The following is a 21,570-nucleotide window of genomic DNA, read 5'->3' as shown; positions in this document are numbered from 1 at the left end:
AAAAATCCCAGAAGCATCCAAGAAAGAAAAAAAGAAACCAAAGGGGAGGGGAAGGGAGAGAGAAAGGAAGTGGGAGCAGGAGGAGGAAAAGGAGGAGAAAATGAGAGGAGTAGGAAAAAAAAGGAAGAAAATTCTAATGGAACAAAAATGTAGGCTGGTATCAAACTTCTTGAAATTGTGCCAAAAGACATTTGAAAAGAGTCTAGTTTTAAAGGGAAAAATCATGATAAAAGAATTAGAAGAATCTATGCCTAGATAAATTCTCTACTTGCGTAAGAAACTTACATTTTCATTTATGGAAAAAACCCAAATTATGAAAATAATGAAAGCAGCACATGACAACTGACTGGAAGATGAATCCATGTACTGGAATCTGCATAAGAACTTCACAATAAACATTAGTGGGAAAGGATGAAACTCACATTTTTAACCAGAGCTCAGTCTAAATAATTATATTTTGAAAGTTATTAAATAATTGTTAATTTTAAAATAATATTATATTAATATATTATGTTAAATAATTGTGTAAAGTGATAACACTTGAATAGTAATCTCAATCTGGATATAAAGTTCCAACATAGAAAAAAACTGAAAAGAAAAAGAGTTCTGAAACAAATAATTTAAATACTTTGTACAGTGTTTCAGAGTATAGAAAAGGAAATTGGGCAGAGGGGGGGAACATTACACATCATAGCTAATACCAAAATCTTACAAAGATATCACAGACAGAGAAAAAAGACTAGGCAATACTGTTTTTGAATCAGTATGTAATGTTCTAACTAGAATGCTAGAAATAGAACCCAGCAGATAATTCAAAGAAGAATACATACTTTGAAAGTTGTGCTAGAGACCACATCATGCGTTTGCCAAGTCCCATTTCTTTTTCTACCTGTGAACACAGGTACACTACATTTCCCAGCCTCCTCTGCATCTTAGATGAAATCATGTGACCATTTCTCACCAGTGGAATGTGAGTGTGGTGGGGAGTGTCACCAACCACAGGGGTGAGTGTTCTGTCCTTCAAGCTCTCTTTTTCCCTGCCACTGGCCAGAGTCAGGGGATTCAGAAAGAACTCTAGACCCCCCAGATAATGGTGGCACCACCAGCCAAGGAGCTTGTGCTTCTGAGTGACTGAGTAAAGCAGAGCCCCTCATCAATCAGCATTGGACAAACAACAAGAGCAGGAAATAAGACTTTATTGCAGTAAGCCAATCAGAATATGGGATTTTTGCTACAGAAAGTAATCTACCCTAACTAATAAAAGCATTTATCCCAACATTTTAAGAATGACTTAATGTAAAATTAATATAATATATTGCAACAGGAAATTAAAGAAGACAAATATATATTTATTTCAATAGATTTGAAGAAAGCATTTAAGATTTAATATCCATTTCTGAGTTAAAGCTACTTTTTAAAAATGTAGAGAAACTATAAATAAATGGATATGTACTTTAAATTGGGAGCGAATACTCACTTGAAAACCATATTAAAACCGACTGTACAACACAATGGTATGGTTTTAGAGATATTTTAATTAAAGACAAGATAACTAAAGAAAAAGTTCTAGCCATTACATATGGCAGGAAGCTTAAAGGTTGTAACGACTGGAAAGGAGACAAATACATCATCCACATATGCTGAAAACCTATAATAATTAACTGATATATTTTAGTTAATAATAAAATTCGGCCTGGTGGCTAAATACAAAACAAACATACAAAATTCCTGAGAGTTTTTATGCATCAGAAATAATCAATGAGAAAAACCCTATAATGAAGATCCACCTTTAAATAGTAAGGAGAAGGAATAAAGAAGAAGAAAGAAGAGACTTGGGATGAATATAAAGAAATGAGTGTAGGATTTATGTTTGAAATTTTTTTAACTTTATTTAGTGACACAAAATTAAAATGCAATATATTGAGAAACATGACATACTGAATTCTAGTTAAGAAAATGCAATAGTACACAATTTACAAATCTCCTCAGAGAATCTCCATAATACCGCATCCTGAAGTTTTTTTTTCTGAATATTGGAATTGAGCTGATTATATTTTCTTCTAGTGCGTTTTGTGTGTTTTTTCAAAATTTTCTTTACTGAAGATGTATTTTTATCAGAAAAAATTATGCTAAAAAATAAAGAAGAGTTTAGAAGGATAACTATTTCCAAGTAAATAGAAAAGTTTGGGGGAAATACTATTCCTGACCTGGCTGAGTTCTGTTCTGATTCCGCTCCACAACCAAGCAACATTGTCCCAATGTCTTCAGGAACTTCTCCTAGGCGTGAGGGTGCTCCCCTCTTGGCTCTGGCCCCTTGACTCTACTATTGCCTTGTAGCCTTCCTGGGATTTTTACTCCCTTTCCCTGATCGAAGGAGGTTCAGCGTTCTGTTCTTTAAGAATGCTTTGAATTCCGATATGTCCTTAATTCTATGTTCACCACACCGTCACGTCCAGTCCTACTGCACCAGGCCAGGCTCTGCCAGCCTTTCCAAGAGAATCGCTTCATTTCATTAAAAAAAAAAGAGAGAAGGAAGGAGCAGCTGGAACAGGGAGTACTTTGCTCCTGCCCAGATCTCAGGACACTTTCACATTTGGTTGCAGAGGGATTCTGACTACCCTTTGGCCAAAATAGGCTTTTACTCTGAACACCCCAAATTTCTTTCAGAGGAATGCTTCAAGACGAATCATTCCGATTTCTGGGAAAAATCCTCCATGGCCCCTAAACACACTTATCTTGCCATCAACACTGGTATGTGTTGGCCCTGGGAAGCATCCCCACAATAGTAATTATTTCACTAAGGGTTGAACAAAGCCATGATTTCGATTCTCAGCTACATTTCGTCATGTGAATTGCCTGGATTACTTTAGTGCTCTGCTGAGACTAGATGATCCAAAAAGCAACCGAATTAGGCATCAGAATAAATTCCATTGTGATTTAGTATTATATTTTAATTAAGTTTGACTTGAATATATGTCTTTGGCATGGTGATATACTCCAATGGCCTTTTCATAGAATTAGTCATTTTAAGAATGCAGAAGGAATACAATTTTTGACCCACCCTCTTTATTTTCCAAATGAGTTGACTATGGCTTGGAGAGGTTAAGTAACTTTCCTGAGTCACACAATGAGTGACAAGCCCAACTCTGTGATATTAAAGGTCTGTCCCATTAGTGAAGAAGGGGCTTTGTAAGTCATGGGCAATGGGAACATCACAGCCAACAAGGTTATGAGGTTGCCAGAGTCCCAGCCCTGAAACACTTGGCATGGTGCCGCCCATTCAGCATAGCTTGGACCCCTCTTCTCTTTAGCTCCAGGCTTGGGGCCTGGGCTCTAGATTGCTGCTAAATTTCGATGGTGAGATTAAACCCCAGGCCTTCTAATTTTCAGGGCACAGTTATCTCTTTACACCACACTCTTACCTTTAATAATACTGGTTATAGAATTGAACCTCTGGCATGTGGCTTTCAAGAGGCCAGGGCTTCATGAGTTAGAAATAATTCAATAAGAGTCTCCTCTGATTATTAATCTAGGGTTTTATTTCCTCTTATAGCTGAAACTATAATTAAAATAATATGTAGACTCTTAGAACAGGTTTCTTTGTATTCACAAAGAGGAAGATCAACAGTCCCTCCCAAAGCAGCTCCTCAGGGAAAGATGGGAAATCCTGCAAGGGTGGGACTGCAAGCCCAAAGGCATAGATTGACCTGGGGCCAAGTTCAATAACTGTGCAACACAAAGCAGGATGTGGGTGGGCCCATCACAATGCCCAACGAAGCCCACTTAGGCCAGGTCTCCAGCTGGTGGAGTTGAGGGTTGCTCTAAGAGGCCCTGCCAGCCCTGCCCATGCACACACTGGGAAGTGGGAGATGTCAGTAAAGACTTGGGAGGACCATCTCAGCGGGAAACCATTTAGGCCTCCATGACTCATGTTTGGAACCTGGAATATTCACCCACTGCTCATAGACATATTTCAGTGCCCTGTTGGGACCTGGAACTTTACACATAAGATCTCCTGGCTCTGCTTCTAGCCATCTGTGTGACCCACCTGAGCCAGTCTTCTCCTAGTCTCAGTGCCTTTCAGTTCTTATTCTGCTGCCTAAAATAACAACAGTAAGGCCTCCAGAGCTCTTTATTAAAATGCAAACACCACAAGAAGGGTTATAATGCACCAAGACATTGGCTGGAACCTTAAGTTGGTGTTAGTTAAGAGCATAAGAGTTTTGTGAACTGCATGATGTGAGGAGGGGGGTGCTGACAGAAAGCCCAGAAGTGAAAACCAGCTACTTCTCAGTGTCTTGGACGAGAACACTGACACCAGGCTGATTGCATTTGTAGACACGTCAAAGCAGGGAGAGGGAGACAATGCAGTGGACGACAGAACAGATACAAAATGGGGTCTGTGGACTGAATAGAAACTCTGAATATAAGATGACATAATTCCAGTAGCTAGAGGGACTCCCCCAACACAGAGATGTGTGTCAAATATCATGGATGAGGACTACCCTGAAGAAAAAGAAGATAAAACAACTGTTTTTTACCCACACTAGTCAGACCTAGGCTGAGACTGATACGTTAAAAATACCTCCCCTTCCCCCCTCCACCCCCCCAAAAAGGCTGAGAAGTACACAGAAACAGGGCATGAAGAAAATCAAAAAGTTTAATTTTGAAACTAAAATACTCAGAAAACATGAAACCGGATAGCTGAACTATTGCTACATGGAAGAGGGTTTAGACGATAATTAGCCAGTGAACCATTGGTTCATGTACTGCCCTCCCCGCCCTTGTGTCCAGACGTGCCTGAGGGACCCCATTTCTCTCTCCCTCTGAGCCACGAGGTAGCCTCCTTGCCTTCAGCATCAGACTGCAGACAACCACAGCCAAATCAGTAGAAACCAAGATAAAGCTCAGCTGCCGTTCTGAGATCAGCATTATCTTTGGAAGTAACGGGGAAGAACCAGTATCAAAGGAGAAATTCTACGGAGGGACAGATTTTATTCAACACAAGGAAGAACTTTTTAAAAAAAAAGAACAATTAGAATCACTCAACTATGGAATGAGTCTACTTTGTGAAGTAAGCAATCTTCTATCACTTTAATTTTTTTAAGCAGAGGTGGTTTAATCATTTGTCAGAGAGGACTCTGTGTGGGTAGGGCATTGAAATATGACCATCAAGGCTCCTTCCGGACTACAGTGCCTGTGATTAAAAAGAAGAAAATACAATCTGCTGTAATCCCTCCCACTCAGAGGTCCACTCCTCTGGAAACAGTAAAGGTCTCCAGATCCATGAAGTTTGCAGACACCAGATGATATTCTCATCCAAGAGGATGACACAGTTGAAGGAGGACCCCTGATGAAGCCCTTAGAGAAGAGAAAGTCAAAATATAGAAAGGAAGGTGATTCAGTGTGTCCTGGCTTCTTCTGAGCAGTGAGGAGAATGAGACCATTTAAATGCAAGAGACCACGTGATTAAAATTAGCTGAGGTTTCAGTGCTTTTTCATTCACCAGCACTTGGCTGAGCACTTCATCCTCACTAGGAGCCTCAATGCAGACACCAGTGGCGCCATAATTTACAAATGAGGGAACTAAGGCAGCAGGGTCGGTTGTTGGACACGGGTCTGGCTGATGCTAGGGCACCTTCTGGTGGTAGGAGCAGTAAACAAAATCCTGCAAAGCCCTGGTGCTAGAAGGAGCTGAATATAATAGACAGATGACTCAGTAGATGCCAGATTTAGAAGAGTGGATTTGAGGTTGCCACAACCGTCTCTTTCTGTCCTATAAACTACTTCATTTGTTCAATCACAACAACCTGTAACAACCTTGTGGGGTTCGCATCTCTGTCTGTGGGACCCGTACCTGCTTCCTCTATATCAGGAGATGGACTCTGCTACACTCAGGTTCCCAGAGGCTACTGGATTGGGAGCCCCAGGGATTATGCCAACCTCGTGGGGTTCACATCTCTGTCCACAGATTCCAGCCCATGGCAGGATCCATAGCAAGTGTGAGAAGTCAAAAGAAAAGATGGGAGTCTGGCCAGATGATTGTCCACACTGGCTGCACGTGAACTTCACAGGGGTGAACTTTTGAAGATATCCAGGCCAGGGCGTCACCTACAGGTGGTGTATTTTTTTGTAGCTTGTCAGATACTTCCAAAGCACAGAACTGCCACAGACTAGCCCAGCCGGACTATGGACAGTTTACTCTTTAGCTCCAGCCCCGTTTTACTCACCTAAGCCTGCAGAAGCTTCTAACTTTATAGAAGAGGAAGGAAGAAGGCACCAATTAAACAAATGAAAGAAGGAAGGCAGTATGATTTTAACATGTATTTTTAACATTACCTATTGCATCTTAAAATTTGGAAAGAACTTTGTGCTTGAGGATTGGAGCCATTGTTCCCTCACATTCCTCTTATTAACAGAGTCTATCTGGTTTGGGACCCTGAACTGGTCAGCAAAAGTTAATTTCCTGTCGGTAAGATTAAAAAAACATTTTTTAAAAGAAATAAAATTTCATGTTCATTTTAATAATCTCACTGGATCTTCAAGGCCTCTGAATGTCAAATGCCTGCTGAAAACTGATACTCCTCATTTTGGAGAAACCAAGTTCCCCTGAAGGAATAGACTTTTGGCAAGTTTGACTTTATTATATTTTTCCAGAAAATAAAAGTTAAGATGAATATGAGTAGAGATGGCCTAAAACAAGTCAGAGACCTGAACTCTGGGCTCCTGGACCTGCATTCTGGTCATTTTTCTGTGAACTTGCCCAAACCACAGGATCCCTTGGGACTCTAGTCCCCTATATAAAATGAGGAGAAGCTGGAAGGAGTTGCAGTCGGGCCCTTCCAACTTCGACATCATCAGATTATGAAGCACAATGAGGAAATCAGACAAGTGATCAGCACAGTCTATAAGGCATTTTGCAAAGTGGGGCGGGGGAACCTCTTTGGATTTGGAGTCAAAATAACTTGTTTCTGGCCAAGGCTAGGCGACACTGAGCAAATTTGGTTCTATTTTGTGCATCAATTCAATCACATACATGGAGTATGTGAGTGTGTGAAACTAACTACAAGCTCTTTTGAAACTTAATGAGTAGAGACCTGATATTCCTTTAAGAAGTTCAAGTTGCTTCCTGCTTCCTAAATGCACATGTGAGAGTTTGCTCTTTTGTTGAGGAAAGCCCTCGGTTTGGGGTGAACCTAGACTCATCATTAACTTGAACGTAGATGTCGAGACAGGTTCCCGTGCAGGTTCCTATTTGGCAGAGAAAACCTGGTGCTGTATTTCTGAAGACCTTTTACTTTTTAGGAAAAAAATTTTGGGGGTCTCTATGATGCAAGATTATTGCTTCTCTTTTTTCAAGAGTAGGCAAGTGTGTGCCTGTGTGTGTGCACTTGAGTAATCACGTGCTTATGTTCATGCAGGCAGCCCCAGAAAACCTGGGGAAGTGGACCGCACATCAGATGTGCAGGCCTGGGCACCGCGTTTGCTCCAGCATGAGGTCAGACCAAAAACAAATGTACCCAGTGTGCTGCACCACTCTTCACACAAGACTATTATCAGTCTCCAGGTAAAGGTATTTAAAACTGAGTAATTCCAAATATGCTATTTTTGGACTGTTAGGTTCTTAGTATAAAGTGTACAAGATCACATTCCTGTTGTCAAGGAAGAAAATTTCTTTTTCCGAAGTGGATATTCCCTGTGCCAATCACTTTAGCTAATCTATGCTCTTTTGTCAAGTGCAAGGGAGTCGCTTATTTATTGGAAGTTACATTTGACTGTGATACCAAGAGCCCAGGAGGAAGTTGCAATGCTACAAAAGTCAGTGGTTACTAAAGCAACCTGGAACTGAGCTCGGTCTGTGGCTACGCCTTATACCAACATCAGAGGACTTTCTTGGCAGTTAAGATGCTGCCAGGGAAACTGATTGACAGCGTGTTTTCTCCTAACTCCTGCACATCCATATGACACCAATAGCCCCAACTGGTGGCTGGTCCAATGGCAGCCCTTTGTAGCTGGACCTAGAAACCCCCAGGCCTTGGTGGATTTATGACTCATGAAAACAGGGGCTAGAATTTGTTCATAGGGTTTCATTTTAATATGCCTTTCCCTGGAACTGTTCATCGCCAAGTCATTTTCTCTGTGTGAAAGGAGGTGCCACTGCTCAGGAGACTTTAACACAAAGTGTGGGACCCATACCTGTTTCCTCTATATCAGGAGATGGACTCTGCTACACTCAGGTTCCCAGAGGCTACTGGATTGGGAGCCCCAGTGATTATGCCAGGAATCACCTTTGGAAGCCAATTCTCTTTCCAGAGTACACTGCTTGGGAAACAGCATAATTTGAAAAATGTGATCACTTTTAAACCTAGTTGGGTTATCTTAGCCTTAATATAAATATGACTTGTAAAACATCTGTGCTTCATATGGACAAAGCCAGGGAAAAATCCAGCTAGGAGCTACATTCTTTTCACACCTGCAACTAAAACGCTCTACTATTATGCTCTCTCTTGGGAAGAATCCTTCCATATGGCCAACACGGGAGAATTAAATAAAATATGTTGCACCTTCTTTTCCTATTATGCACTTTATTTTCTTTAAGGCTCCATATACCTCGTCCTCATGATTTATTTAATGTCCTCCATATTTCTCAAAAGCAGACAGCACTGTGGTATATTTTATCTCTCCATTAGACGGATAAGGAAACTGGGACATACAGACTGACAGTTACCTCTCTCAACACGATTCAAGTGATCTGAGATAAAATCCCTACAGGCTCTCTTCCTCTCAGGACAGTTGCTCCATCCACTTCAATGTCAAATACAGTCACATGTGCATAGAATCAAAAGATAGGAACCACAGTTTCATATTATGCAATAAATATATGTTTTCTAGCAGAACACTAGCTCAGCAGTTATGAGTGAACAAGCTTGTCTTCAAATTAATTCATGCAAAATCAGTTTTATTGCATGCATGAACCCTTGCCATAAACCTATAAGGTACAAGTAATTTTTTCAAAACAATCACAAAGTGCAGAATCGAGTTGTTTAAAGACATCCCTATTACCTGTTAAATGTCCAGATGACGGAGTTCGAAGATAGAGCCCTCAGATCTTCACACACAAGCAACTGCCTATAATCTAAAGAACTTACTAGGTAATAAATATTTCCACAGAATTTAGTTACTTTTCTTTCATGGAAAACTTTGAAGAAGAAACTTTATCAGTATCCAAACTAACAATTAAAATTAGATGACAATATTTATTGAGCACTTCCTGTGTGCTGGACACTCTGCTCAATACTTTGCATTAATAACCTCATTTCTTCCTCATGATAATCATATAGGTGTTTGGGGCAAGTGGGGTTGCACTCGGGGAATAAGTTGCATGAGATCCTAGAGCTAGGAGAGCTAGGATTTGACACTAGACACATCCAATTTACCTTAACCTCTAGACCTGCACTTCTAATAAAATCGCTATGACTCATGTAGATATTTAAATTTAAATTTAACTTAAGGGACTTCTCTGGCAGTCCAGTGGTTAAGACTCAATGCTTCCACTGCAGGGGGAACGGGTTGCATCCTGGTCACGGAACTAAGATCCCACATGCCGAGATAAATAAACAAACAAACAAACAAACAAATTTAACTTAAAAATTCAGTTCGTCGGTCACACTAGCCACATTTCAAGTGCTCAAAAACCACATGAAGCCAACAGTGACCATATTAACAGTGCAGGTATAACACCCTCTCCAGCAGCTCCACCAGACAGCCCTGAATACTCGCTTTCTTAGCGACTACTGCAATTTAAAGAGAATCACCATCTGTCTCCAAATTTCCTCACTTCTTTTTTGGGGGGGCGAGGGGGTAGGAAGGGGGCTGTATGGTGTAAATTTTGGAAATAAACACATTGACAAATCCCAATCCTTCCTGTCCTGTAAGACCAAATACCACTTAACTGTTATATCCTCTCTGATATTTCCCCAAATTCCCTCCACTTCAACCAGAGGAGAGGAGAGGTGGGGAATGGGAACTACTGTGTATGGAGTTCCAATATGGACACATACGATCTCCTTTAATCTCTTCAATGGTATACATGAGAGCATATTATTATCCCCAATTTCCCATGAGGAAAAGAACTTGAATTATTTGTTCAAATTCCCAAATACAGCACGACCCTTATAGCACAATGAGTATTACCATTGAAAAGCCAAGTCTTCTTCATCCTTTTCCCCTCCTCAGTGCACACCTAGGTAACGTACAACATGTGAGACTTGCTCCCAGGTTGTTACTCAGAATTATAGGGAATAACGGAAAGTATATTGAAACACTTATAAGCAGAAATAGCATTACTATAGGGATAACTGTTCTAATAAATTAAAAGGTAAATTATTTGTGAACTTTTGCATTTTCTGTATAGTCTGGGCTGGAAGCCGCAAACTTGAATGCCAAGAAAGATTGTGCAGAAAAGGTAGATGAATGAAACAGATGACTGTGGGCCCTTGCTTGGACCAGTAGCAACACTATCGCCTGGGAACTTACTAGAAATGCAAATTATCGGGCTCTTCACCTGGATCATTAAATCAAAACCCTGGGGTGGATCCTGCAATCTATGCTTTAGCAAGCCCTGCAGGGAATTCTGATTCAAGCTAAAATTTGAGTACCCCTGCTTTAAGCAGTAGGAATTGGTAGTATGATGAGTGGACAATGTATAACCCCTCTACCCAGATGCAACCACTCATTGCCTGATTGGAATGAAGGTCTAGTGTGGCCAGACCTGCCTAGAATTCGAATGTCCTAGATGGGAGTGGAAGGGGAGGATGACTATATGAATTAAGAAGTATATTGTAACTTGGAGGCTAATGATACTGTGCTACTGTATTTCTGTACAATATTTTTAGAAGGTAAATGGTATACAGATTAATGCTAATTTTTTTATTTTATCATTATCTCTAATATTTTAAAACATACCATCTTAATAGTATCACAGCAATTCTTGGTCTCCTTTAAAATCTTTTACTACATCTAGATTCTGTTCCAAAGTTACTTATATTTAGTACATTGTTTTCCGGACTCCAATAGCACCCATCAGAAGTCACAGATTATTTTGTTATAAGATATAAAAAATAGGTCATATTCGAACAACACTAAATATTTGATAAAATCACCTGTATCACTAAAATTTCTCACAGAAATTCTACGAAGTGATGTCCTGAAAAAGAGTAGTGGGAATTTCTGTTTCTCAGCTAAAGTAGTGCTGCTATGAAACAATAAAGTAAAAACAGTTTGCTGTGTGTTTGGCGCCCCCTAGATTAGAAATCATTTAATTTTTTACTTTCATTAAAACTATGGATTTCTCAATACTTTCAATTTTGTACATAAACTGAAACTTTATTAGTATTTTTAAGGAGCTATGTTTCAAATTGTACTAATGTGATTGGACTACATAAGAGTTTTTCTTTCATAAAAATTTTATAAAATGTTTCCTGTCTACAAAAGATAAAGAATGGGGATACTCTTCATTGCAGTGCACGGGCTTCTCATTGTGGTGGCTTCTCTTCTTGCGGAGCATGGGCTCTAGGCGGGCGGGCTTCAGTAGTTGTGGCATGCAGCCTCAGTAGTTGTGGCTCACAGGCACTAGAGCGCAGGCTCAGTAGTTGTGGCGCATGAGCTTAGTCGCTCCGCGGGATGTGGGATCTTCCCGGACAAGGGCTCGAACCCGTGTCCCCTGCACTGGCAGGAAGATTCTTTTTTTTCTTTTTTTTAACATCTTTATTGGAGTATAATTGCTTTACAATGGTGTGTTAGTTTCTGCTTTATAACAAAGTGAATCAGTTATACATATACATATGTTCCCATATCTCTTCCCTCTTGCGTCTTCCTCCCTCCCACCCTCCCTATCCCATCCCTCTAGGTGGTCACAAAACAACGAGCTGATCTCCCTATGCTATGTGGCTGCTTCCAATGAGCTATCTATTTTACGTTTGGTAGTATATATATGTCCATGCCACTCTCTCACTTTGTCACAGCTTACCCTTCCCCTCCCCATATCCTCAAGTCCATTCTCTAGTAGGTCTGTGTCTTTGTTCCCATCTTGCCCCTGGTTCTTCAGGACCTTTTTTTTTTTTTTTTAGATTCCATATATCTGTGTTAGCATATGGTATTTGTTTTTCTCTTTCTGACTTACTTCACTCTGTATGACAGTCTCTAGGTCCATCCACCTCACTACAAATAACTCAATTTCGTTTCTTTTTATGGCTGAGTAATATTCCATTGTATATATGTACCACATCTTCTTTATCCATTCAACTGTTGATGGACACTTAGGTTGCTTCCATGTCCTGGCTATTGTAAATAGAGCTGCAATGAACATTGTGGTACATGACTCTTTTTGAATTATGGTTTTCTCAGGGTATATGTCCAGTTGTGGGATTGCTGGATTATGTGGTAGTTCTATTCTTAGTTTTTTAAGGAACCTCCATACTGTTCTCCATAGTGGCTGTATCAATTTTCATTCCCACCAACAATGCATGTGGGCCCCCTTTTCTCCACACCTTCTCCAGCATTTATTGTTTCTAGATTTTTTGATGATGGCCATTCTGACTGGTGTGAGGTGATACCTCATTGTAGTTTTGATTTGCATTTCTCTAATGATTAGTGATGTTGAGCATCCTTTCATGTGTTTATTGGCAATCTGTATATCTTCTTTGGAGAAATGTCTATTTAGTTCTTCTGCCCATTTTCGGATTGGGTTTTTTGTTATTTTGATATTGAGCTGCATGAGCTGCTTGTAAATTTTGGAGATTAATCCTTTGTCAGTTGCTTCATTTGCAAATATTTTCTCCCATTCTGAGGTTTGTCTTTTGGTCTTGTTTATTGTTTCCTTTGCTGTGCAAAAGCTTTGAAGTTTCATTAGGTCCCATTTGTTTATTTTTGTTTTTATTTCCATTTCTCTAGGAGGTGGGTCAAAAAGGACCTTGCTGTGATTTATGTCATAGAGTGTTCTGCCTATGTTTTCCTCTAAGAATTTGATAGTGTCTGGCCTTACATTTAGGTCTTTAATCCATTTTGAGTTTATTTTTGTGTATGGTGTTAGGGAGTGTTCTAATTTCATTCTTTTAATGTAGCTGTTAGTTTTCCCAGCACCACTTATTGAAGAGGCTGTCTTTTCTCCACTGTATATTCTTGCCTTCTTTTTCAAAGATAAGGTGACCATATGTGTGTGGATTTATCTCTGGGCTTTCTATCCTTTTCCATTGATCTATATTTCTGTTTTTGTGCCAGTACCATACTGTCTTAATTACTGTAGCTTTGTAGTGTAGTCTGAAGTCAGGGAGGCTGATTCCTCCAACTCCATTTTTCTTTCTCAAGATTGCTTTGGCTATTCGGAGTCTTTTGTGTTTCCATACAAATTGTGAAAATTTTTGTTCTAGTTCTGTGAAAAGTGCTAGTGGTAGTTTGATAGGGATTGCATTGAATCTGTAGATTGCTTTGGGTAGTAGAGTCATTTTCACAATGTTGATTCTTCCAATCCAAGAACATGGTGTATCTCTCCATCTCTTTGTATCATCTTTAATTTCTTTCATCAGTGTCTTATAATTTTCTGCATACAGGTTTTTTTGTCTCCTTAGGTAGGTTTATTCCTAGATATTTTACTCTTTTTGCTGCAGTGGTAAATAGGAGTGTTTTCTTAATTTCACTTTCAGATTTTTCATCATTAGTGTATAGGAATGCTAGTGATTTCTGTGCATTGATTTTATATCCTGCTACTTCACCAAATTCATTGATTAGCTCTAGTAGTTTTCTGGTAGCATCTTTAGGATTCTCTATGTATAGTATCATGTCATCTGTAAACAGTGACAGTTTTACTTCTTCTTTCCCGATTTGGATTCCTTTTATTTCTTTTTCTTCTCTGATTGCTGTGGCTAAAGCTTCCAAAACTATGTTGAATATTAGTGGTGAGAGTTGGCAACCTTGTCTTGTTCCTGATCTTAGTGGAAATGGTTTCAGTTTTTCACCATTGAGGACGATGTTGGCTGTGGGTTTGTCATATATGGCCTTTATTATGTTGAGGAAAGTTCCCTCTATGCCTACTTTCTGGAGGGTTTTTATCATAAATGGGTAATGGTGTTGAATCTTGTCAAAAGCTTTTTCTCCATCTATTGAGATGATCATATGGTTTTTCTCCTTCAATTTGTTAATATGGTGTATCACATTGATTGATTTGCATATATTGAAGAATCTTTGCATTCCTGGGATAAACCCCACTTGATCATGGTGTATGATCCTTTTAATGTGCTGTTGGATTCTGTTTGTTAGTATTTTGTTGAGGATTTTTGCATCTATGTTCATCAGTGATATTGGCCTGTAGTTTTCTTTCTTTGTGACATCTCTGCCTGGTTTTGGTATCAGGTGATGGTGGCCTCGTAGAATGAGTTTGGGAGTGTTCCTCCCTCTGCTATATTTTGGAAGAGTTTGAGAAGGATAGGTGTTAGCTCTTCTCTAAATGTTTGATAGAATTTGCCTGTGAAGTCAACTGGTCCCAGGCTTTTGTTTGTTGGAAGATTTTTAATCACAGTTTCAATTTCAGTGCTTGTGATTGGTCTGTTCATATTTTCTATTTCTTCCTGGTTCAGTCTCGGGAGGTTGTGCATTTCTAAGAGTTGTCCATTTCTTCCAGGTTGTCCATTTTATTGGCATAGAGTTGCTTGTAGTAATCTCTCACGATCCTTTGTATTTCTGTAGTGTCAGTTGTTACTTCTCTTTTTTCATTTCTAATTCTATTGATTTGAGTCTTTTCCCTTTTTTTCTTGATGAGTCTGGCTAATGGTTTAGCAATTCTGTTTATCTTCTCAAAGAACAACTGTGCCACCAGGGAAGTCCCAAACCATTCAGATTAATAAACAGAACAATGCAAATATTGTTGAAGTTTTTGTGTACCCATCCTTGCTCTCATTCCTTCCCTTCTCCCAGAGGTAACCACTCTTCCAAATATGTTATTTTTTATTCCTTTTCTTTTTTTATGTTTTACCACATATGTGTATATCTCCAGAATATATCATCCTGTTTTGCATATTTTTAAACATTTTGCAAATAAAATCATTCTGTATGTACATTTCTGAAACCTGCATTTTTACTCACTGTTATGTTTGTGAACTCTATGGTTGGTGATAATTGTAGATCTAATTAATTTTTTTCATTACTGGAAAATGTTACATGAGAAAGAGTCCACCAACATTTAATCATAATTTCTTTTGCTGATGGGAATTTTAGCTGGCTCCAATTTTGTGTTCTCAGAAATGGTGGTGCCAGAATTTTATGTTTCTACTGACTACGTGTACAGATGTTTTTCCAAGTTACATAACCTAGAGAAGAATCGCTGGGTTATACAGAGCTATAAATGATTCTTCTCATTAATTAGATATTGCCGTATTGTTTTTCAAGTGCTTATAACAATTTACATTCCTCTTGTAGGGCATGAGTGTTCTTTTTTTAATATTTATTTTCCAATACTTGACATTGTCAGACTTTAAAATATTTTTGTCAATCTTACAAGTGTGGATTCTTTTTTAAAGAATAAACTTAATGTTTATTACTTATATTCCAGTGAAACTTCTGAGAGCTAAACACAAATTTGACCACAGAAAAACTTTGTAATAAAGTTAGTTTGGTGCTTCTTTACATAAGTGATGGAAAAAATCTTCTCTATTTTTTTAAAAACAACATTAAATTCCTGGTTATAGCACTGTTTGCACACTAATTCAAAACATTCTACACAAAAATTAACATTGTCTATTTTATATTGAGTAAAGTAAATCGAATATATCTTAAATAGTTTAATTCTATGAATATTTTTTTGTCTCCAGGTGATTTAAAAACTTAGAAATGCAAACACCATAGTAAAACAGAAAAGTTATATTCCAAAGAAAGGGAAAAAATAGTTTTTGCTCCCTTTATACAGCCTTTCCCCAACCACAGCCATTCAAATCTATCTGTGGATAACCTTTTGGTAAATACCCCCTTTTGCCCATTCCGTTTTCTTAAGGCACTAGAAAGGAAACTAAACATACTCTTATCATATGATCCAACAATTGCACTCCTCAGCATCTACCCAAAGGAACTGAAAATCTTATGTCCATACAAAAACTTGCACATGAATGTTTATAGCAGCTTTACTCAATATTGCCAGAACTTGAAAGCAACAAAAATGTCCCTCAGTAGGTTAATGGATAAATAAATTATGGTACATCCAGAAAATGTAGTGTTATTCAGCGCTAAAAAGAAATGATCTACTGAGCCATGAAAAGATATGGAAGAAACTTAAATGCATATTTCTAAGTGAATGAAGCCAATCCGAAAAGGCTACATACTGTATGATTCCATCTGTACGACATTCTGGAAAAGGTTAAACTATGGAGACAGTTTAAAAAAATTAGTGGTTGCCAAGTGTTGGGGAGGGGAAGATTGGTGAAGCACCGAGGGTTTTTAGGACAGTGAAAATACTCTCATTTATACCGTAATGATTGATACATGTAATTATCCATTTGTCCAAATCCATAGGATGTACAACATCAAGAGTAAACCTTAATGTAAACTATGGACTCTGGGTGATTATGATGTGTCAACGGAGGTTCATCAATTGTAACAAATACACCACTCTGATGGGGATATCGACAATGGGGGAGGCTATGCTTGTGTGAGAGCAGAGGCGTGTGGAAAACCTGTGTACCTTCCTCTCAATTTTGCTGTGAATCTAAACTGTTCTAAAATTAAAATATCCTTTGAAAACAGGCAAAGTGAGGTAAAAGCAATGCAAATATGGTCAGATGAGAAAAGTATGTATCAAGTGACGTATGGTGAGACTTTTACACGATTATTAAAAAGGAAGAATAAATAAATAATGTGTCAATAAAACAATATGCTAATTTTTAAAACTTTCTTTAAAAATAACCACAAAAAGATGAAGGAATTGCAGTAGAAGTCATCTGGGAATCACCAGCCATGCCTGATATGTGGCCTCTAACTTAGGATGAGAGCTACCTTTTTCTGAGTGTTGAGAAGGGTCTAACAGATGCCGAGATGGAGTGTTTCATGTTGTCCCACAAGTTTCTGAGGCTCTGTCCATTTTTATCAATATTTTAAAATTTATTTTTCACAGCATGCAATTGTAACAAATCAATCAAGTTCACTATTCTACTTCAAATATTATTTTAAATAACCTAATAATTTTTTCATGTCAGCTATTAAAGTTTCCATTAGCTTATTTTTATAATGAATATTTATTTATAGAGCTCTCTTATTTATGGTGTTACTGTCTTTATATTTGCCTTTAATTCTTTAAACATCTTTTTCTTTTCTTTTTATCTTTTGACATATGAGATCTAGAAGTCTTTGCCTGCCCAAAGCAACATCTGGGATCACATAGAGTCACTTTCTACTGACTGCTTTTTTCCCCCCTGAGTCTGGGTCACACTTTCCTGTTTCTTTGCATGCCATACTTTTTTGTAGTTAAAAAAAAATGGCATATTGAGATAATATATTGTAACAAGTCTGGATTCTGAAACTTTTTTGTCTTAAGAGGGTTTTGTTTGTCTTTTATTGACTTGCCTAGACTTATCTATAGACTCTGCCTCCCTGACTATATGTGGCCACTGATGGCTTCCTATGGGCTGCTCCAGTGTCTGAGTAGCTTAGGGATCAGCCAACAGTGGAGAAGAGTGTGTACTTGAGTGTAAGTCTGTGCTCAAAATGTAAGGCTTCCAGTCTCTGCAATGGATCTGTGTGTGGGAAGGGGGCACATTCAAAGTTCAGGCAGTTCTCAGGTCTTCCCTGGCTTTTACTTTCCCCTGGGCCCTCTCAGATCTTCCACAACCTACATGCATAGATTTCCTGTCTTTCAAGCATGTGTGAAACTTATTTAACCCTTCTATGGGTCTCTAATTTCCAAGGTATTACCCTTAAATTTCTAGCTGTTCTGCCACTCAGTGCAACCAGGGCTAACAACCTTATGTTAGCAGAACTATGGATTTTCACCATTTTTTTCCTACTTAGTTTTTTACTTTTACTAACACCATAAGCCATGAGTTCTTACCCTTCACTCCAAATCAAGTTATCTACTCACGGCAGCAAATTTACTGGTTTTCATGATCAGTCCTGCCTGGGTAAAATTACTACAACTGAGCTGGTGGCAGGAAGAATGGAAGAAGATTCACAGTTTTTACCCAAAGTTTCAGCAGCTCTTCATGGGTAAATACTTAATTTGCTACTTGCTTTTGGTCAATCTCTAGATGCCTGAAATACTTGTTTTTGATAATTTTATTTAGTTTTAAACTTGGTTTTGTGGGGGAGAAGGTTTGCCATCCTCTTTACCATAGCCAGAAGTCCCACTTGTTTTCATTTATAATATAGATACATTTACTAAATTTTCCTTTATGGTTTGTAATTTTGTGGGTTTTTTAAAAGAAATCCTTCCCTCTCTCCCTTAGGTGTTAAATATGACCTCCTTTATTTCTTCTAGATTTACATGACTTTTCTTTACTAACTTAAGTTTTAATTCACTTGGATTTAACTTGTGTACAGCATGGTATAGGTTCTAATTGTATTTTTTTCTTTATGGAGGAGTTATTGTATGTTAGCATATCTCTGGAACAATCAGCATGGTCTCTATTTTGCCAAAATCTTTACAAGTCTTGATAGAGTTTATTCTCTACCTTCTTTTCTTCTCTTTGGCTATTTTTGCCTGTATGCTCTTGCATATAAACCTTAAAAGCAGTTTGTCAAATCCATGTAATGTAATTGCATTATCTATAGATTAATCCTGCAAAAATTTATATTTTCATAATAAATATAATATTTAATAATAATTATGTTGATTTAAATTTTCATATCAATTTTACAGAATTCTGTCTAGCTAGCTGGTGCATGTATAGGAAGATGTCAGTAATGATAATCATCAACTCTTAATAACAACAATGTCCCTGTATAGAATTTGGCTAACACATTTTAAATTCTTTTTGTATTTTTAAGTTTATTTTCATCTTATTTTTATAGTGAGTAGGTGTTAAATTTTAAAAGAAAAAAATAGTTATTTAAAAAAATGTATTAAGGAGAAAGCAGCTTAGGAGGTAGACTAATTCAGGATCAGTGACCTCCATGATGGGGGTAGAATATGTATATATGGAATTCTTCTGCAGTGTGGCAATGTTCCCAGTCCAATAGGGTAGCCAGTTTTGTGGTCCTGATAAGTCACAATTTTTCTAATTAAAAAGAATTAGATTCAAATGCTGATTCCCTCACTGAGTGTTTTTTCCTTTATTCTTTTGATCTTCAGTTTCCCAGTAGCTTGGGGTCAATAACTTCCAACCCTAGGATTTTTGTCAGTTTTAATGAAATAAAATAATGTAAATCAAAGTCAGTTTGGTTTTACTTAAACCCCCAATTCCGTGCCCTTGGATGTCAAATCCATCCCCACAATTTCTGCTGATGCCTTAAATTTATACTTGTATGGTTCTCCTATGTTCTATTTCTGTTATATTGTCTCTGTTTTGTCCCCACATAAACCCAAACATGAACTTGCAGTTATTTATGAATTCCCATGCAAATGGGTCATGATTAATTTTATAAAAAATTAGGAGGGGCTCAAGTGCACTGTCTTCTGCCATTTCTGCTGATTCTGCTGCCATTTGTGCTGATTCTCTAGTGTCTAAACTCTGCTCCAAACTCCATATCACAAGGATTGGCCCAGAAATAGTACATTGGTGTCAACCAAACTAAACAAAACCAAACAAAACAAGCAAAACCAAAATACAAATGAAAATCATCTTGGAAAGTGATTGCTGCTATGAAATGTCATGTGTATATATTCTGTGCATGTGTTAATATCTAGCACAGTGAATGTCTAGACATTAGTTCAGTAAATGTTCACTTTTTTTCTTCTTTGTTGGGTCATCACCTTATAATAGTATGAGAATCAATTTTAAGAACCCATCCTCTTGTAAATGTCTCTTAGCTAAGTTTCAAGGGCCATGCCATGGCCCCCTTTCTCTTTTCATACACCTCATTTTCATCCTGCTGAAGACAGCTAGTGGCAATATCTTAGTGTCACAGAAGCATAAATCTCTTCTCTGGCCATGTTTTTGAGTCTCAGCTAGCACTTACAGGGACTGAAAAGTGGAAACAGGACTCAGGGTTTACAGAACATAACTATGTTTTTGGAGACAGGATTGTGTGGTCTTTGCCTTGCAGCCCGCCTGTTCACCATTAGCCCCCAGTAAAATGAAGTCGTCATGTTTTGTTCATAATGAACCAATGCGGTTGGAACAAAATCTTTTGGGTCCCATCATTCTAAAGAGCTTATTCACCATTGAGGACATCCCTCAGCATGTTTCAATGTTAACAGCTCTCAGGTTCATTTAGAATCCCCTTCTGTGACCTGACAGAGACCCAGGACCCTGCATGCATCCACGGGCTTCTCTTCTTAATGGCCTCTAGACTTAATGGCTCAGTTCTGCAATTGTCCAACTGAGAGTGGAGAGCTCCACCTCTTTCTGGGACCAATAAAATCAGAAAATTATTCTTGCTCCTGGCTTCAAGTTGCAAAACAACTACTTTCTACAGTTGTCTACTAGGTCTGCTGTGTCCCACTGCGATGTAATCATTGTTTATAATCTTTACAACAGATTCATGAGATTGGTCTTATTAGAGATCATTTTATAGCTGAAGAAATGGAAGCTTTGAGAGTTTGAAAAACTTGCTCAAAAATACACAGCTAATAAATGATGAGCTAAGATTTAACCCTACTAGAGCTTACTCTCTTTTCACTCACCATGTTCCTGGCAGTGGACATACTGTGAACAAGTGAGCGCTTTGCTTGCCATTTCTAATGGAAGATTGAGGAAGGGATAAGGAGACCCAAGCTCACAGGGCAAATCAGTGGGTGTGCTGGGACCCAAGCCAGCTATAGCAAGAGATTGTTATTTTTGGGAAAGGGCTTGAATTTGGATTCAAACCTCAGCATTTACAAGCCGCTTGATTTGGGGCTAGTCACTTTGTTTGAGTGTCAAAATTCTGTCTTGAAAAATGAGTAGAAGCACATTGGATGCCTCATTAGTTACTATGAGACTAATGAATTGGGATAATTAGAGAAGGCCTGCATGACAGAAAAGTTTCATCTTGTTTGCCAACTTCACTCAGCTGCTGGTGGATAACTTCACTGAGGACTCCGAAGGCCTAGTCAGCGATCAGAAGGAAAAAATGCAATGACTGATTAGTGACAATGGCCTCATTATGAGAGTGGTAAATGTGGTTTTGTCCTACTTATTTGCTCTGTTGATTTAAAACAATATTACGTTTCCAGCTGGAGATTAAGGAGGTGCGATAAATCAGCCCAAGATTACACAGCTAGTAGGTGGGTGGCAGCGGGTCCAGGACCTCTTAGGGTATCATAAGATTCAACCTCAAAACATGCTCTTGAGAGGTGGAGCCCACAGAACCTTGCAGACAATGTGGATGAATCACATTAGGTCAAGGTAGGTGGCAATGCACCCCACTTCTAAACCCCCACTAACTCTTTCCAAA

Source organism: Grampus griseus (genome assembly GCF_964374135.1).
Source record: "Grampus griseus genome assembly, chromosome: 16".
Classification (NCBI taxonomy): Eukaryota; Metazoa; Chordata; class Mammalia; order Artiodactyla; family Delphinidae; genus Grampus; species Grampus griseus.
Note: the sequence above shows the minus strand (reverse complement) of the source record.